Source organism: Loxodonta africana, chromosome 16 (genome assembly GCF_030014295.1).
Source record: "Loxodonta africana isolate mLoxAfr1 chromosome 16, mLoxAfr1.hap2, whole genome shotgun sequence".
In the NCBI taxonomy this organism is placed as follows: domain Eukaryota; kingdom Metazoa; phylum Chordata; class Mammalia; order Proboscidea; family Elephantidae; genus Loxodonta; species Loxodonta africana.
Genome location: NC_087357.1, coordinates 52,188,823 through 52,206,235, shown reverse-complemented (window position 1 = coordinate 52,206,235; position 17,413 = coordinate 52,188,823). Strand labels below are relative to the sequence as shown.

The window sequence follows — 17,413 nt, the reverse complement described above, 5'->3', positions numbered from 1 at the left end:
CACAACACAATCTAAGCAAGTCAAGAGGTGCAGAATTTCTGCCCTTAGATGCAAAGCTCTTGCCACCAAGAGCCAGAGTTTTAATAATAATGGAACAGTTAGTCAAAGGCATTCCAAAACACATGATTCAGACAACTTTATATACTTGCAAAGAAGGTGTCTAAGGAGTTAGAAGAGACTGATAGACAACCTGGGCTTAAGTTTTACTCTAGTACATTGTTGTCATTTGCTTATATGGGTAAGACTGAAAACATAGCTTTCAGGGCAAGAAGTCATCACAAAAGTAGAAACTAGTCTGTATTGAATAGACTAATGGAAAGTTAGGCTGAAAAAACAAAATCACCTGAGCCACACTGTGAAGAATTACCCTGATGAGGTTGGACTTTCTCTGAGTTAATGGAAATCATACAGGCATTCAATTAAAGAACTGACCTCAAAAAAAGAAAAAGAAAAGTTGGGGCAGGGGGGGATGATGTTTGAAGAAAATGTATTTGATAATACTGAGCAAGGTATGTCAGGTCTTGGAAGACTGAAACTAGAGTGGCTGCCTTCAAAGAAGCCACAAAAGCCTGCAGAAAATGAAGGGCAAGATCTCTGTTTTCCGGAGCAACAGCACTTTTCTTCTGAGTCAGAAAAGTCAAGGAGGTCTGGTACTTAACTCTTGTTAAGGGATCACAATAGAGGGTCCTACAGAGCTGGAGAAAAATGTAGAACAAAATTCTAACTCACAAAAAAAGACCAGACTTACTGGCCTGACAGAGGCTGGAGAAAGCCCGAGGGTATGGCCCCTGGATACCCCTATAGCTCAGTAATGAAGTCACTCCTGAGGTTCACCCTTCATCCAAAGGTTAGACAGGCCCATAAGACAAAACGACACTAAATGGACACACGAGTTCAGCGGCATAGACGAGAAGGCAAGAAAGGACAGGAAAGCTGGTAGCGGGGAACCCAAGGTTGAGAAGGAAAGAATGTTGACATGTAATGGAGTTGGCAACCAATGTCACAAAACAGTATGTGTATTAATTGTTTAATGAGAAACTAATTTGGTCTGTAAACCATCATCTGAAGTACAATAAAAATTGTTATAAAAATATAGATAACACATTTGCCATTTCAATGTTTTTCATGTGTAAAATTCAGTAACACCAATTAATCAATCATATTGTGCAAGATTCTTGCTTTCATTTTTTCATCCACTAGTTTTTAGGGTTCAGTTGGCAGCCCTGGGTGGTGGAAACAATTAAAAAAAAAAAAAGAATGATTCCCCTTTTGCTGGTTGAAAAATAGTCCTACTTTCCCTTTTTCTATTGCACTTAGCACTGTCATTTCTCTAATGTCTCTTCTCCTTCACTGCACACATGTAAAATGTCGTGTTTTCTTTCCATTCCTGAGAAATATTCTTTGACTTCTCTCTCTTTCCTCCCATATATTAGCAGTCTAAGTTTTTTTTTTTTTTTAAATGCGATTCTTTGTACCTTTTATTATTATTGTTACAGTGGCATAACCATTGTTTATGGCTCTGGACCTGTAGGCGTTATTCCGATTCTAAAGCACTTAGCATCAAGCTTTTGAAATATGTAATGCTCAGCAGACCGGAGTTGGAACCTCATTGTTTTGTAGGTTGAGCATTCTATTAGGTGATGCTTCTCGGATGAGTTAGTTTTGTAAACTTTTGCCATTTTCCTTTATTGGAAATAAGGCTTGCAACCATGATTACGGCTTTCCTAGGTAAAAGGGGGAAACCCTGGTGGCGTAGTGGTTAAGTGCTACGGCTACTAACCAAAAGTTTGGCAGTTCAAATCCACCAGGTACTCCTTGGAAAGTCTATGGGGCAATTCTACTCTGTTCTGTAGGGTCACTATGAGTCAGAATTGACTTGATGGCAACCGGTTTGGGTTTTTTTTTTTTTAATGTGAAAGGGAGTCCTTACGGATTTGTGTTGGTTTTTCTGTATCACCTGGAAGAACAGGAATTCCCCACGTAACCTAATGGAAAGGCGTTCAGAATAAACTATTTAGTTCTTACTGGCATATTGTCATGCCACACCATGGTGCCACTTGCCTTATTGGTGGCTTATATTAACAGATCATATATCTAAAAATCTGTAATTTGTATGAAAAATGCTAAATTGGTCTTTGAATCAGTATGCCATAATTAGTGAAAACATAGCATCAAAAGATTTTTTAAAAACATAAAAATTTAGTCATGAAAGGGTTATTGAATTGCTGAACCATCTTAGTCCTTTTTATAAGTTAGGCAATTTTGGCCAAGTAAAGGTGAGATTCTGTCAGAAGGGGAATTAAGAACATCCAAGTAGAATTTATAGACATAAAGTTTAGGAAGCTTGGCAAAGAATAGAAGTTGATTCTAAGAACTGTAACTCGAGGAATTTTGGTGCTAAAATGGGGCAATAACCAGGGCATCTTTGGACATAAGGACGGGAAAAGAAGAAGGGAGAGTAAAAAAATTGATGGGAAAAAGGATATTAAATAGAGCTATGTCATATTGTTCAGAGATGACTGGAATTCAAGGAGAAAATAGGAGTTCAGAAGTAAAAACAATGCTGAAGGAGTGTACCTTTAAAAAGAAAAGAAAAAAAAGATTCTTTTTTTTTTAAGATTAAAAAAGTAAGAAAATGCTTAGAGACAATATTTAGATGGAGAAAGAAAGATATTGGATATTTTCTATCCTCTGAGTAAATTGGTAGGATAATCTGCTTAAAAAGTCTGACTTTAGGTGGACAAGAAAATTCAAGAAATGGAAATATGCCATTAAAGAATTGCTGAGGGCCTCCTAGGAGTCTTATATTTTATGTAATACAAGTGTAGTTACTGTTTGCACATATGATCTTGATAGTCCCATGCAAAGTAAACTTTCCTTACAAAATAATCTTGGAGAGGTGTGCAGAGATCAGCATATTTAGAACTTAAATCATTTAATATGCATAGGGAATATATTTTATTAACAATAGTGGCTATTCCTGCCAGCACAGAGACTGAAAGTTCACTAGCAATGCATGTTTATATATTTGAAATAAAAGAATCTCAGCATTAATCTGTTTTAATATAAATGTTGTTTTTGTTAAGTGAATAATTATATGCACATTTATCTTTTATGAGTGAGTCAGGTTTTTGTCCTCATGGTTTCTGTAAAGTGAAATAGAACTGTATAGTTGAAAATTAAAAAAAAAAAAAACTATTTTTCTCTATCTACACAGTTAACCTTATGGAATAGTTCATACTTAAACTTGCTTTTTTGATGTCGTCCAAAGAAGGGATGTACTTTCTCTCCATTGAATACTTGCAGATGGCATGTTTTTGTTATTATTTGTTGAATAAAGTTAGTACTAGATTTTTTTTTGAAAAAACATGCTACAGTGTTTTATGCAAAGGTTTTCAGTAGAATAAGAACACTAAAGGCATAACATGGATGATATTTTGCTTAGAATGGCAATTTCATTAGCATAGACTGCCTGTTTCTCTCACAAATAGAATGCTATTGCAAAATACAATCTTACAGGGTATGTAGGAGACATATAGATAATAGAATTTTAAAATAAAAGCTATCCTGTTATGATTATTGTAATTATATACCAATAAGAACAATTTCTACCTCATTTTTGAGTTGTATCTATCATAAAATGTGGTTTTCAGCCTTCACAAGAAAGCACACAATGATGACATTCAGAAGCTTAAATGTGCAAAGGCAGGCTTCTTTCTGAACGTGACCTGACATATTCAGTATCCTTGGCTTTCAGTGAAGAGTAAAAAAGAATCAATTTTATAACCCAACCCATATAATTTGCTTTAAATTATTTTTCCCTAAAAGCTTTATTTAGTCTCAATTTCATTTATAAGATTAGAAATATCATAGAATCCTTTTATCACTCTGATCTCTACCTATCATATTAAATCCATTTTATCAGATTTTCCCCATATGAGGTATGATTGTAAAGTAACAAAGTGTTTTTTTTTTTTTTTTTTCCAAACCTGCCTGGGTAGCTTCCTCACCATTCTTCACAGTGCGATTTTCCCCCACGGTATATCTGAATCTATATAGATACAAAGTAGTGTCCTAGTTCAGGGGCGAATACTTTTTGTAAAGATCAGAGAATAAGTGTTTAGGCTTTGTGGGTCAGATGATTTCTGTTGCAACTACTCATCTCTGGCATTGTAACCTGAAAACCATCAGCAATTTGTAAAGGAATAAGCATGACTGTGGATTTGGGGATTTAAATTTTACATAATCTTCATGTGTCATAGAATATTATTCTTCCTTTGATTTTTTTCCCCCAGCTACTTACAAATGTAAACACCATTCTTATCCTGTTTACTGTAAAAAAAAAAAAACAAAAAAACAAGTGGCAGTCCAGGTTTGGCCTGTGGGCCATAGTTTGCCAAACCCCATCATAGATGACACAAACAATGAAGCTACTCATAGAAGCCCAATTACAGCACTTTAGAAGGATACAACTATGAAATTAAAGAATATTGTAAACTTGATCCATACAGCAATGGCTCTAGCATTTCCATAAAGGAGAGCTTTAAGTGTGGCAGTTTACAAAATTAAAGGTGATTATCCAATTAGATTGGAATCGACTCGACAGCAGTGGTGGGTTTTATCCAATTAGAAGTGAAATATGGCGGTAATATGGTGGCAGCTAGGTATTGTCATGAAGCCATTTTTGCAAAACAAGCACACCTCATTCACTTAGTTTATATGTCTGTTTATGGTTTCTTAGGTAGGAGTCGATCCTCTGCATATTATCACTGCGCCCCACTATTCCCTACTTCCATTATTTAATTAGAAAATGAAAAATCTGTTACAATTATCCACAGGAAAGAAAAACTAAGGGGAAAACTACATGTTTCCCACCAATTTCACTGCTTAAAGTAATTCTGTTAACTTCTTACCTCACCCTTCAAGAGCCATGATCATGCTATTATGAAATAATTGCCTCTTTTGCCCCAATTGACAGAACATCATGCTTCTTCCTTTAAATTACTTAAAAATTTTTGGTCCTTTAATTAATAGAGTTTATCACACCCGACTATGTAGTAGAGCTGATGACTTCTTATTTTGAATACCTTTAAACCTGTAGGTACTAAAGAGACCACTTAAAAAGTACACATCATAGTATCCTCCTTAGTTTCCCCAGGAAGGGACTTCATTTTTAATTGTCTCTACTTAAAACATTATGTTGTTTTTAATTAGGATAAATCTGTAATATGAAATGTGAAATGTTTCCATGTTCTTAACTGTTAATATTGAAGATAAGTGCTTTATTTTCTTCTTTCTATGCAAAAGCAAAATTTCATTAAAAATAACATTAATAATTAATGACATTGGTTGAAAAATCAGGAAATAACAAAATTCCACATTTGTTTTGAATGAAACTATTCATTTTATACCTTGATATCCTCTTGGAGTTCCCTTTCTTCTACAGTTTTTTTTAATAATGTAAAGAAATATTCCAGTGATGACTCCATATATGTATAGCTATTTTTTGTGAGTCTTACGTACAATTGCTTTTAGTAAGGTTGTTTCAACACCAGTTAAGTCTTTTGTACATTATCAAGGCTTATCCTGTCATGACATTTCAGCATACTCATTTGTTCTAATGGTATAAATAGATAACAAATAACAACTTACCATATCACCCAGCCTACATTTATATGCATGTACACACACACACCCACACAGTGGCTAATACAAATATATATTATTAGAATATGTGTGCCTATTTATGTACAAGGATGACTAATGGAAAAATAATAATGATAATAACCATCATCATCATAATCATAGTAACTAACTTCCAATACGTTCTGACAACTAAAAGTTAGATTTTGGCTGAAACTCTCATTTCAGATACTTATCGGATGAACTATGTTTGGCCCTTTTTCTTGCTCTTCCCCTTCTTCTTTCTCCTGCTCTACTTACTCTTCTCCTTTTTCTTCTAATTCTGTTTTATAGTGTATAGTAATGGCAAGTTACATTGTATACTGCATTGCTTATCAATCCTACAGGTGTCCAATTTATCATTGTCTCACTCAAATGAAGTCCATGTATCCAGTGCACAATATCTTAGCTATATGGAAGAACCTAACTTGTTGTCATTTTTCACATGTATGGTGCATTGGTTAAGAGCTGGTCTGCTAACTGAAAGGTCAGCAGTTGGAATCCACCAGCTGCTCCTGGGAAGCCTTATGGGGCAGTTCTGCTCTGTCCTACAGGGTTGCTATGAGTCAGAATCAACTGGATGGCAACTGGTTTTTTTTTTTTAATAGTAAAAAAGAGTATGTTCCCTTTATCTACTATTACTATGATTTATTTCTGAGTATGATTGTATTTAAAGCAAGACTTTACTACTTTCTACAGACAGATTTGGAGATAGGTAATTAAGTAATTGCCAAACAGTTCTTTTTCAAAATCTTAAATTCTATTCATGAATTACTCAATGACTACTCTTCCACTGGAAATGAACTTGAAACTATTCCTAGATCTTTCATGAGTTTATCAAATATCCATATTTTTAAAGATGTGATGGAATTTAAATATAAACATCTATGTTCTAAAATTATATATTGCTAATGAAATAGCATTCCTTTTTATGTTTAATTTTAACAAATCTATAGGAATAGAAGTGACATTTTACAAAGAAGTCATATACTTTCAATAAATAATCTCATTAGCAAATACGGGCAGCCAAGAAACATTAGAAATAAGATTGAAGTCTGTAATGAAATAAAATACTGTATTCCACATGCATTGGAACACATATTATCACCTAACTGAACTTGTCATAAATACAGATGTCTTGGATTCCATTCCCTGGAGAATCCAGTAAGTTCTGAACCTCTAATTTTAACAAATGTTCTTACTGGCTTCCAAGGAGCCAGTTTATGATTGAGTTTGAGAAGCTGTGAGTTCAGTGGTATAATTCTCAAAATTTACTTGACATAAAAATTAGTCATGAGTATTTATTTTAAAATCCAGATTTCCATGCCCAAACAAAAAACTGATTTTCTGAATCTGGAGCTGTGCCCAGGAATATGGATTTTAACAAATACACCAGGTGATTTCTGTAGTGGGAATCCTTAAGTCAGAATCTGCGAAACAAACTTGTAGAACAGGATACTCTTGGAAACACTTCATTACAAAATCCGAGAGAGATCAAAATTTAAAATTTCTCCTAGAAGGAAATTTTATGACATGACTGATTGAAAAGTTTCTCATCTACCTAGTAATATTATCTTTATTACTGACCTAATTCTGAAAGTAAATATATTTTATGTGTTTATTTTATAAACCTGAAGTACTTCACACATTTTGTTATCTATTGGAAACTCTATGGGGCAGTTCTGCTTTGCCATATAGGGTCGCTATGAGTTGGAATCGACTCGACGGCAGTGGGTGGGTATAGGAATCTGAGTATGCAATTCTTATATGTGCTTTTCCCTCTCACTAGGATGAAATTCTTTGATGTTTTTTGGAGAGTCAGGCTATTTCTTACTTATCCCTGTTCCCCAAGCACCAAACTAATTGTGAAGTGCCTGGCTTAATATGGATGCAAAATATCCGTGTTCCATTGATTAATATCATTGCTTCATTTTAATTTTGTTGACATTGTAGATTACATGATTTCATTTTTTTCCTTATTTTCCCAATCATTTGTATACCGTTTAGATTGACTTTTTGAATTTTCTCTTCCTTCTATTCCTAGCCCTGCTCCAAAATTTCCATGGATATCTCATTAGTTAGAGAAACAAATAAATAATCTATTATGAATACATCCACATGGAACATTTATGAAGTGCAGAAAAATTATCTTATTTCCCTGCATACTCTTGCCTTATGGCTACCAATATAAATTACTCAAATGTACATATGTATTCTCTAATTTTTGTACTCAATTCATATTACTTTATCACTTTCCTAAACCCAGTGCCTTTGAGCCAATTCCAACTCATAGCGACCCTATAGGACAGAGTAGAACTGCCGCACAGAGTTTCTAAGGAGCACCTGGTGGATTCAAACTGCCAGCCCTTTAGTTAGCAGCTGTAGGACTTAACCACCACGCCACCAGGGTTTCCATCACTTACCTAAAAAAAAAAATTTTTTTTTAGTGCATATTTATTCTCAACACCTATTGTCTTATCACTCACCTAATTTTTATTTATTGTCCTGGGCACTAGCTGTCTTCCTGTGTGCTTTTGTCCACAACTTTAAAAAGTATGGTAGATATTTAGAAAACGTGTGTTAATGGATAAGTAAATACATGCCATCACCTAATTAAAAATAAACAACAAAACTAATTAAAATCCAAGCCTAGTGAGCAATAAGAACGACCATCATCATTTACTGAGCACTTACCATATGCCAGGCCTCAAACTAAGACAGCTTTGCACAATATTTCATTTAATTCTAACCACAGCTCTTAGGTAGGCATTATTGTTTCTACTTCACCTAGGAGAAAATATAGGCTCAAGGAAGAGTAAACATCAGAGCCCAGAATGAAATAGCAGATTTTTTGATCCTAAAGCCTTGTTCTATTCATACCCTCCCACAGTGGGCCTGGCCTCCTGGTGAGCAATTTCTGTGGACAGGCATGGAGCAAGTCAGGAAGGCACAAGGAGGAGGCAATCGGATGACAAAAGCACGTGACAGAGCATTCATTTGTGGTGACAGAACACTTCATCAGTCCTTATTATTTTTAAAGCTTTAGTATTTAGGTAAGATAGTTCAAATAAAATTGCAATCTAAAAATCATTGTTTTGTGGTAAATTTTGATCACGGAAATCATTCGAGTTCAAATTGCTTAAAACTTCCAAAAGGATAAAGTTCATGACTTTAAAAGCCTTAAAATTTAAGCCATTAAAATTTCTTTTAAAGACCAATATTGCCTTTATAATAACCCTTTAAAATGAACAAAACTTTCACCATTTCCAACTGCTTTCATACTTATTATCCATTTTAAAAATCCTTGAAGAAGGAAAATAGCATACATTTGCTGCTGGCAGAAAGTTATGAAATGTTCGAATGATTCAGCAGATAGTAAAACTCAAAGTCTTTTCTGACCTCACAGCCTTTCTAAACTAGAGATAGTACAGGACTTTTATTGTCACATTTCAGATAGTTCAATGATTTTTCCTGTTATACCTATAGTTATAATAATATACATGCTTGTAATATGTATATATATATATACATATTCTTATATATATATATACACATATGAATATAAATGTGTGTGTGGCTATATATTGCTTACTGATTTTTTTTGCTTATTTTTTAATCCACCTTTATGTTTAACCCATACCACTGCCGTCGAGTCGATTCTGACTCCTATAAAAAACAAAAAAACCCTATAGGACAGAGTAAAACTGTCCCATAGAGTTTCCAAGGAGCCGCTGGTGGACCTGAACTGCCGATCTTTTGGTTAGCAGCCGTAGCTCTTAACCACTACACCACTAGGGTTTCTACCTTTATGTTTATGTGTAATTAAAGTAGCAATTTTTATTAAGAAATAAAGTAATAACTCGCCTCACAAAAAGTCATGTAACCTTAAAGTTGGAAGTAGTTTTGGAATTCTTTGTATTCCCCATTGGAGGACTAATCTATAAAATAATCATAGAAAATCACCCAAAGTTGGGGAGCTCACAAATTCACTTGTAACACTGGACTGTTAATTATTTCTGCAGGGCAGTTTCCAATAATTAATCGAGCCATTTGCCTCTTCTGGTATTTGGGACTCATGGTCAGAATAAAACTCCTGCTTGTCTTCACCTCTTTTAATTCCAGTTAATCTGTATTTATCTGCTGTAATATTAAAATTGTGACTAATTTGCTTAATTGTCTTCTTAGATTATTCTGGGAAACTTTAAGCACACAGAGATCCTTGACCCTAAACCAAAAAAAAAAAAAAAAAACCCATTGCCATCAAGTCTATTCCGACTCATAGCAACCCTCTAGGACCTTGACCGTAGACCCTATATTTGTCTCACCTTTCCCAGCCTCAGTTACCGTGAGTGTGTGTGTGTGTGTCTGGGTGTGTGTGTGTCTGGGTGTCTGTGTGTGTGTGGTGTGTATGTGAGAGAGAGAGACAGAGAGAGATATCCTGGAGCTTTAAACTTCACCTTGAGATTGTGATGTCACCCGCTTCCTTGTTAATTCTGCCACAATATGAATCACATTATCACACTTCTGGTGAAATCATTTGAGTCCTCTCACCAAAATAGATTCCTCAGAATAATCATTTTTTCCCCCCTTTTATTCACACTATCCACATATTTTAAACTCTGCCTTTTGCAGGTAATAAAGTTTCTTCCTCTTCTTGAACTGAATGTACTCTAGGGACATAGCACTGCCACTGTTTCCTAAAACAAGCAATAAAAATATAATTTTTTGGTCCTAAATCAGTACTTTTTGTCTAATACTACATATTTCCCAACTTTTCCCATACATTGTCACTTCCTTAAATTAAAGCATAAAATTACATGGTGCCTCATATGCTTGAAGTATAACTAAGTGGAATTAAACAATTTTTGACTAATAGTTGGATTTATTTTATACAACTGACGAATCTATAGAAAGCTAAAACAGATTTAAATAGATTCATTTGATCTTTGACTTAAGTACCTGCTGCCATTTCAAAGAGAGACACTAAGAGTAAGCAAATAAATATTATCTCCAGATGATTTTGTAAATAGCTAGGTGTAATTAAAGTCTTAAAAAGAAATCTGGTAATTTTGCATAGGATACATATCTTCAGTTTAAGAAGAAATAAGTATATCTTTCTTATTGATTTATTTAATTCATATTTATGGCCAACACTCTTCTAGGTACTAGGGATATAGCAGTGAATCAAACATACAAAAACCAATAGTCTTCCTTTAGCTTACAAAGAGCTAGTGTGTCATTTATTTCTGCACAGTGTGCTCCTCCATTTATATAACTGCCCTCGCCTGCAAGAAAACTGAAGTTAAAAAGACATACTAACAATAAGTATTGAGATGAATATTGCAAAGTAAATGTACTTAATGGTAGTAAGACACTTATTTGGAACTATTATTGTGGAATGTATTCAACTATGTTTTTACACTGTATCAATTAATGCTTTATGTCCCATCTCAGTACTTTTGTCCAAATGTTGGATAATATAAGACATTATATTAAAGTGTATTTCCATAATCATTTTTATTTACCTCAAGTACCTAAATCAAAGGCAGAATTTTCATCTCATAATTTTGAACATGAAAAGAACCACAAACAATATATTTTGCTGTTTTTTAAATTTTGGAATTACAATTTTCTCTAAAGATTATCATCTTTTTTCTTTTGTGTCATCTCTATCAAAAAGTATCTTTTATTCTTCCACCCATCTTTGATCTATAATTACTCAAAACTAAAAAAAACAAACCCACTGCTGTCAAGTCAATTCTGACTCATAGTGACCCTATACTCTTCCCTATAGAGTTTCCAAGAAGTTGCTGGTGGATTTGAACTGCTAACTTTTTAGCTGTCATAGCTCTTAACCACTGTGCCACCAGGGCTCCTTTAACATCGTAGAGGTTAGGATTTACAATACATAGGATAATCACATCAGATCACAAAATGGTAGACAACCACACAATACTGGGAATCATGGCCTAGCCAAAAAAAAAAAAAAAAAATTTGCCCTCACTTTGAAACCATTGAACCAACCCCTACTCACAACAAATTTTTCCTCACAATCACCTTTACTTGCTGCATGTCCAGCTTTTAAAATATCGAAAAGGCTGGAAGCCTTTTCTTGCACTAAAACCAAAAAAAACAAACCCAGCGCCCGTCGAGTCAATTCCAATTCATAGCGACCCTATAGGACAGAGAGTAGAAATGCCCCATAGAGTTTCCAAGGAGCATCTGTCGGTTCCAACTGCCAACCCTTTGGTTAGCAGTGGTAGCACTTAATCACTACGCCAGCTAGGGTTTCCTTCTTGCATTAAAGTAAGGCTAAATAAGAACTGTATGCATCTGTTCCGACTTACCTACGGATTCTTAAAGGCACACCGAGGAACAGATCTCTTCTGTAACCTACAAATTCTTTAAAGCACTCTTAGGAACACGGAAACTGCCTTACTTCACTTTTCCATGACATGCTTTGTAATATCAATTGTTAATCCAATTTCTACTCGTGAATATATTTGTAAAGAACAATATTATTTTGTTATTCTCCAAAAACCCTCATGAAGGTAGTTTTTTTTATTGCTGTTCAACTTAGGACTTTCGATTTGATTTCATTTGTGCATCTCATTTTTTGCCTCTTCTATTTTGGGAGTATGAGATTTTTCAACTCTGTTTAAAAATTGATTTGTTATGATCTAACTCTGCCATCAGAGTTAAAAAAAAAAAAATTTTTTTTAACTCTGCCATATTACTAGAGCCATTGTATAGAAACAGCCAGAATGTTCTAGAATCCATCCTTAACCTTAAGAAATCTAATTAAAAAAAAGATGAGATTTATTTTTATTAATCTTAGTTTTTGCGTTTATTTATTCTATATCCTTTGAAGAGTAGAATACCAGAGAAGAGAGAAAACTAGGAAGAGTGGATATTAATCAATCATACAAGTTCTTCTTTGTCATTTTTCTTCTTTCTCTTTTCTTCCAAGTTGGAGAAAGTTTAGAAAACAAAAAGAATAAAAATACGACTAAACCAAGGAGACTGACTTAGAGAGAGTGATGAGAAACACAAGAAGCTATGATGCTGGTTTGCTGAGCAGTTCACAAATCTCCTGCTTTGGATGTATTATGGACTGCCTCTAAGGCACATGGATTAAATCCAGAGTAATTACAGCTTGACTTGCTTGCTCACCTACATTTATCTCATTGTCTCTCTAGATATCTAGCTCCCTCATGCGTTCTTTCACTGGCAAAAGGGCCCAGACCTTTCAAATACTATTTTCATCAACACATGTGTTCCTCATTGGTTAGGGTGCCTTTATCTTAGCTTTCAGAGTCAGCCGTTGTTCTAATTATCTGGGCAAAATAGTTCTCCTTAAGTATGAATACACTTAAACTTCTGGTGGGAATTTTTATATTAAATTTTTAAAAAGGATGCAAACAGAATTCTAGAAGAATCTGAGAAGATAACTTGAAGATTAGAGCTTCTGTATCTTTTGGTCTTATTTTAGTCACCCTCATTCCATCTATGAAAACAATCTAGAAATTTAAAAAACAAAAGTAGTTAGAAGTCAGTGTTCCCCATGTATACCATCACTTCCTTGCTAATGTTTGCAAGAAGAGCCCATGGGGATCAATCTAAACACACGTGACTTGGAGAGAAAAGGGAATTTAGCATAGAGAATTACAAATATTAAGAATCAAGTTTTGACCTCTTAAATTATAAGAGATAATACTTTTAAGCATTTGGATTCTTTTGAATTCTTTTGCACTTTTAATGAGGTTACCCAGGTCTGACACAGGTGGTTATCTAAGCCATTGAGGTTCTTTAATATGATTTTTATAAAGATCTGTGGAAGCCATGGATCCGTGTTGTTCCATCCTGTTGTATGTTCTCGTTAAAAGAATCTAACAGTAATAACAAGAAACAAAACAAAAATTCCAAGTCTTTTAAATATACTTCTCAATCACTACCAGCAGAATACATTGTCCTAAAATTCCTCTTTGAAACATTTTTCACATCTTTGTCATTCACTGGTCTCAGAATCTGCTCCTTTAACTCATTCTCTTCAAACCAACTCCTCTTCAGAAAGGCTTCTCCCACCTCCAAAGCCTAATTGCCTTTCATACCTCTGCCATTCCGTTAAAAGAATCTCCTCAGAGGACAAAAGGGTGGAATGATTAAATAGGCAAAGCCAGAATATTTAACAGCAAAAGGGAGAAGAAAGCCTGGGAGTGCTCTTGGCTAAAGAAGTTCAAACACGAGGGTAGGGCAAGTATCCAGTTAAATACAGTAAAACCTGAAAATGCCAGAACTTTTCTAAGGTGGAAACATGTCAGAGAAGGAAAACTAAAATATTTTCCAGTGAAACAAGTGATAGAAAAGGGGTAAGACTATACCTTGTCAAAGGCAGAAAACTTGTGAGACCCAGAAAAACAAGGCAGTCCTGTCTAGTTCTGGCTCTTGCAGGTTTCACTGTATACAGATTTTGGAGTCAACACTGACCTGGGTTTGAATCCTACCTCTGCAACATGTAAATTAGGGGACCTTGGAAAAGTTATTTAACCTCTTCAACCCAGTATTATTTTTCTTTTTAAAAATGATTAAAACATACCTCTCTCATGAGATTGGTATGAAGATGCAATGAGATATGTGAGAAAATGCTTAGACATTGCCTCACACTAAAAACACTCAATATAAGAAAATATTTTTGAGATGTCAAGGTAAAAATAAATGAGGGCATTTAAGCCATAGGCAAATACAAAGTCAGCAGTTTTAAGACATATTGTTGTTTACCACAGAGTCAATTTCAACTCATACTGACCCTATAGGACAGAGTAGAATTACCCCCATAGGGTTTCCAACGGTGTAATCTTTAATCAAGCAAACTGCCACATCTTTCTCCAGCAGAACAGCTGGTGGGTTTGAACTGCCAACCTTTTGGTTAGCAGTCAAATGCTTTAAACCATTGGACCACCAAGCCTCATTTTTAAGACATAAGAGCTAATAAATAAGATTTTGGAAGAGAATCTTTGAAAGAATCCGTATCTACCCCCAATGGACAGAGCCCTTTCAGCTTCTGAGGCTACTATCCGACCAGGCTATGCCTACATCCCCTAGCATGGTGGCATAGTGGTTAAGAGCTAAGATTGCTAACCAAAAGGTCAGCAGTTCGAATTCACCAGGCGCTCCTTGGAAACCCTACTGGGGCAGGTTTACTCTGCTGCTATGAGTTGGAATCTACTCAACGGCAATGGGCTTGAATTTGGGTTTTTTGGTAGCATGAGGTGTGGAGTCTGTGAGGAGAAGTGACAGTGAGAGTTACATGGTGATAACAAAATTGATGAAATAGCATTTAAGCATGAAGATAGAAACTCACAATCTCAGGTAACAATTTTTACCCATAAAACATCCTCAACCTCAATGACGTAACTATCATGAAATACAAATGGAAATAATTTATTTCCACAACATTTACAGAAATTATTTTAATGACACACATATATGAAAATAAACTATGTAAGAAGGGTAAAATCAATATTTATCTGATATACATAGTCCTGCTTTAACACACTTTTTTCTCTAGGGAGCAAATGAAGTTGTTTACTTTCTATAAATATTCACTGTTTTTCAAAGTGTCTTTCTTATAAATTTGTTAATTGAGGGATTGGTTAAGAAAACACACTGCTTTGCACCACATATAACTATGTGATTTATATAATAAATGCAACCACAGTGGCAGTATATTTTCTGGGTGTTAATAGCCTGAAAATCTTTTCAGTGGCAGCATTAATCCGTCAAGGATGGGTTATTTTATGGTCTTTTTTTTTTTTTTTTAATGACTTTGTTGATAGATGGAGATTTTGTTTACAGATTATTCTTCATTGAACTACCATATACTGCAATCTATGATTCTTAAGACATGTTCTCAAAATACAAATAGTGCTGCTGAGAAATCTGTTCACTGCTAAATTAAATTAGATAGCTGAATTCTTTATGAAGCATAGATAATGGTGCAGTATGTTAAAAATGCCCTTTCCTGAGATATTAGTTTGCAATGTCTTAAACATACAATTTTTCCCTAAGAAATATTTCTTTGCTCGTATGCAAGTTTATGAGGCTACTTGTTACTCCTGAGTAATTTTTGTAGAATACATAACATTTAGAATTTACTTTGTGATGTTTGACTATTATAATGAATATCTTCCTTCGGGTCAGACATTACCAATGATTTTCCATTTTTAAAAAAATAACAGAAGCACTCATTTATATTTTCCATAGGTTTTAATAGTATTGAATATACTGAGAGTTCAGTGGGAAAATTTTAATAATTGTCGCAGTCAATGTTTTGTTTCACAGAGAATAATTGTTTATTGTGCCTTTCAGGGTAACATTACTCACCAGCTTGTAATACATGAGTATCATTCATCCTAGTTCTAATAATATTTTGCTCACATAAGTCTTGTGAATTGAGGACAAAATCTAAAAGTTTCAGTAGGATTATATTACTTAAGAATACATTTTCATTTTCCAATTCTCCAAACTTTAACTTAAAATCTCTACTTAGAGATTTTAAATATATTTTTGTCATGTATATATATATTTTTTTACTGAAAGCAATAGCTGTAGAAAATGGTTGTGTTTGGCTGAACTACCCTAAACAAGACATCTCTTAATTCAGTGTGAATTTGGGTTTTTTTAAGAGAACTTAAATGTGTGGCCTTCTAAAAAACATATCATTTACTATTTGGACAAATACGATGACAAGGAGCTTGAGTACTGGCATGTCATGTTGCCCGAGGATATAGCCAACCTGGTTCCTAAAATCCATTTGATGTCTGAATCTGAGTGGAGGAATCTTCTTGTTTAGCAGAGTCAGGGTTGGGTCCACTGTATGATCCATGAACCAGAACCTCACATCTTGCTGTTCCCGTGGTCACTACCTACGAAGCCAAAGAAATGAAGCTAGCAAGCCACTTTTGAGCCTCAGGTTGTTCACAGCTGTCCTCACTTGCTAACATTTTTCTGAAAATAATGTTGCCTTCTTGTTTCTCACTTTGACATTTAAAGCATGTTCAATACACTGTTTGAATGTGCTGGTGACTGCTTTACTCCTTGAGCAGAGCCACCACTGCCCAGCCAGATGAGTGCTCCATGGGTTAGTCTTAGCTGTGTGTAACCCCAGCAACCATGGTGAGGTCTGTATCCAGGAGAACATACCTGGCAGATGAAACAAGCATCTGAGAATAAGACCATGGGGCCAGTTACAGGGATTTTGTAAATTTGCTATTTTGTTTTTTCCTGCTGGGTATAGTATGTATGATGATCGAGGATATATTTTTCAGTGCGTTGGAAACTTTACATTTTATTCAAGCAACCTGTTCCTTGTTAAAACGCATGGTTAAGAGGAGGTTTTTATTTAAAAAAAAAAACGAAAGACTTTTTTTTTTATGACTGACATTTTGTTTTGTGACTTTTTCCTTTTATTTTGAGTGAAGTTATTACATAGAGAACCCCACAGTGGACAGAGCTATGCCTATTCCTCTTTTTAGCTCTGTTACTTGCACTATTTGTTAAAGAAAAATGTTTCAAATTTTATTTTCAGAAACTCAAAAACTTTGCATGTCTTCTCACACAAATCACAATGATAGAGGCAGTGATTTCACAAAGGCATGTGGAGCACAGAGGGAGCGTGAATAGAAGTGTCTGGCCTTACATAGTCAGTAGACTTCATGGCAACACACTTTTC

General features: G+C 34.7%; 1 protein-coding gene and 1 pseudogene across 17 annotated transcripts in view; both read left to right on the top strand.

Moving 5' to 3' along the window:
- PCDH15 (protocadherin related 15) overlaps nt 1-17,413 on the top strand; it is an 853,216-nt gene that overhangs the window by 19,818 nt on the left and 815,985 nt on the right. The window lies entirely within an intron of this gene.
- LOC111750362 (cyclin-dependent kinases regulatory subunit 1-like) lies at nt 470-16,627 on the top strand (annotated as a pseudogene).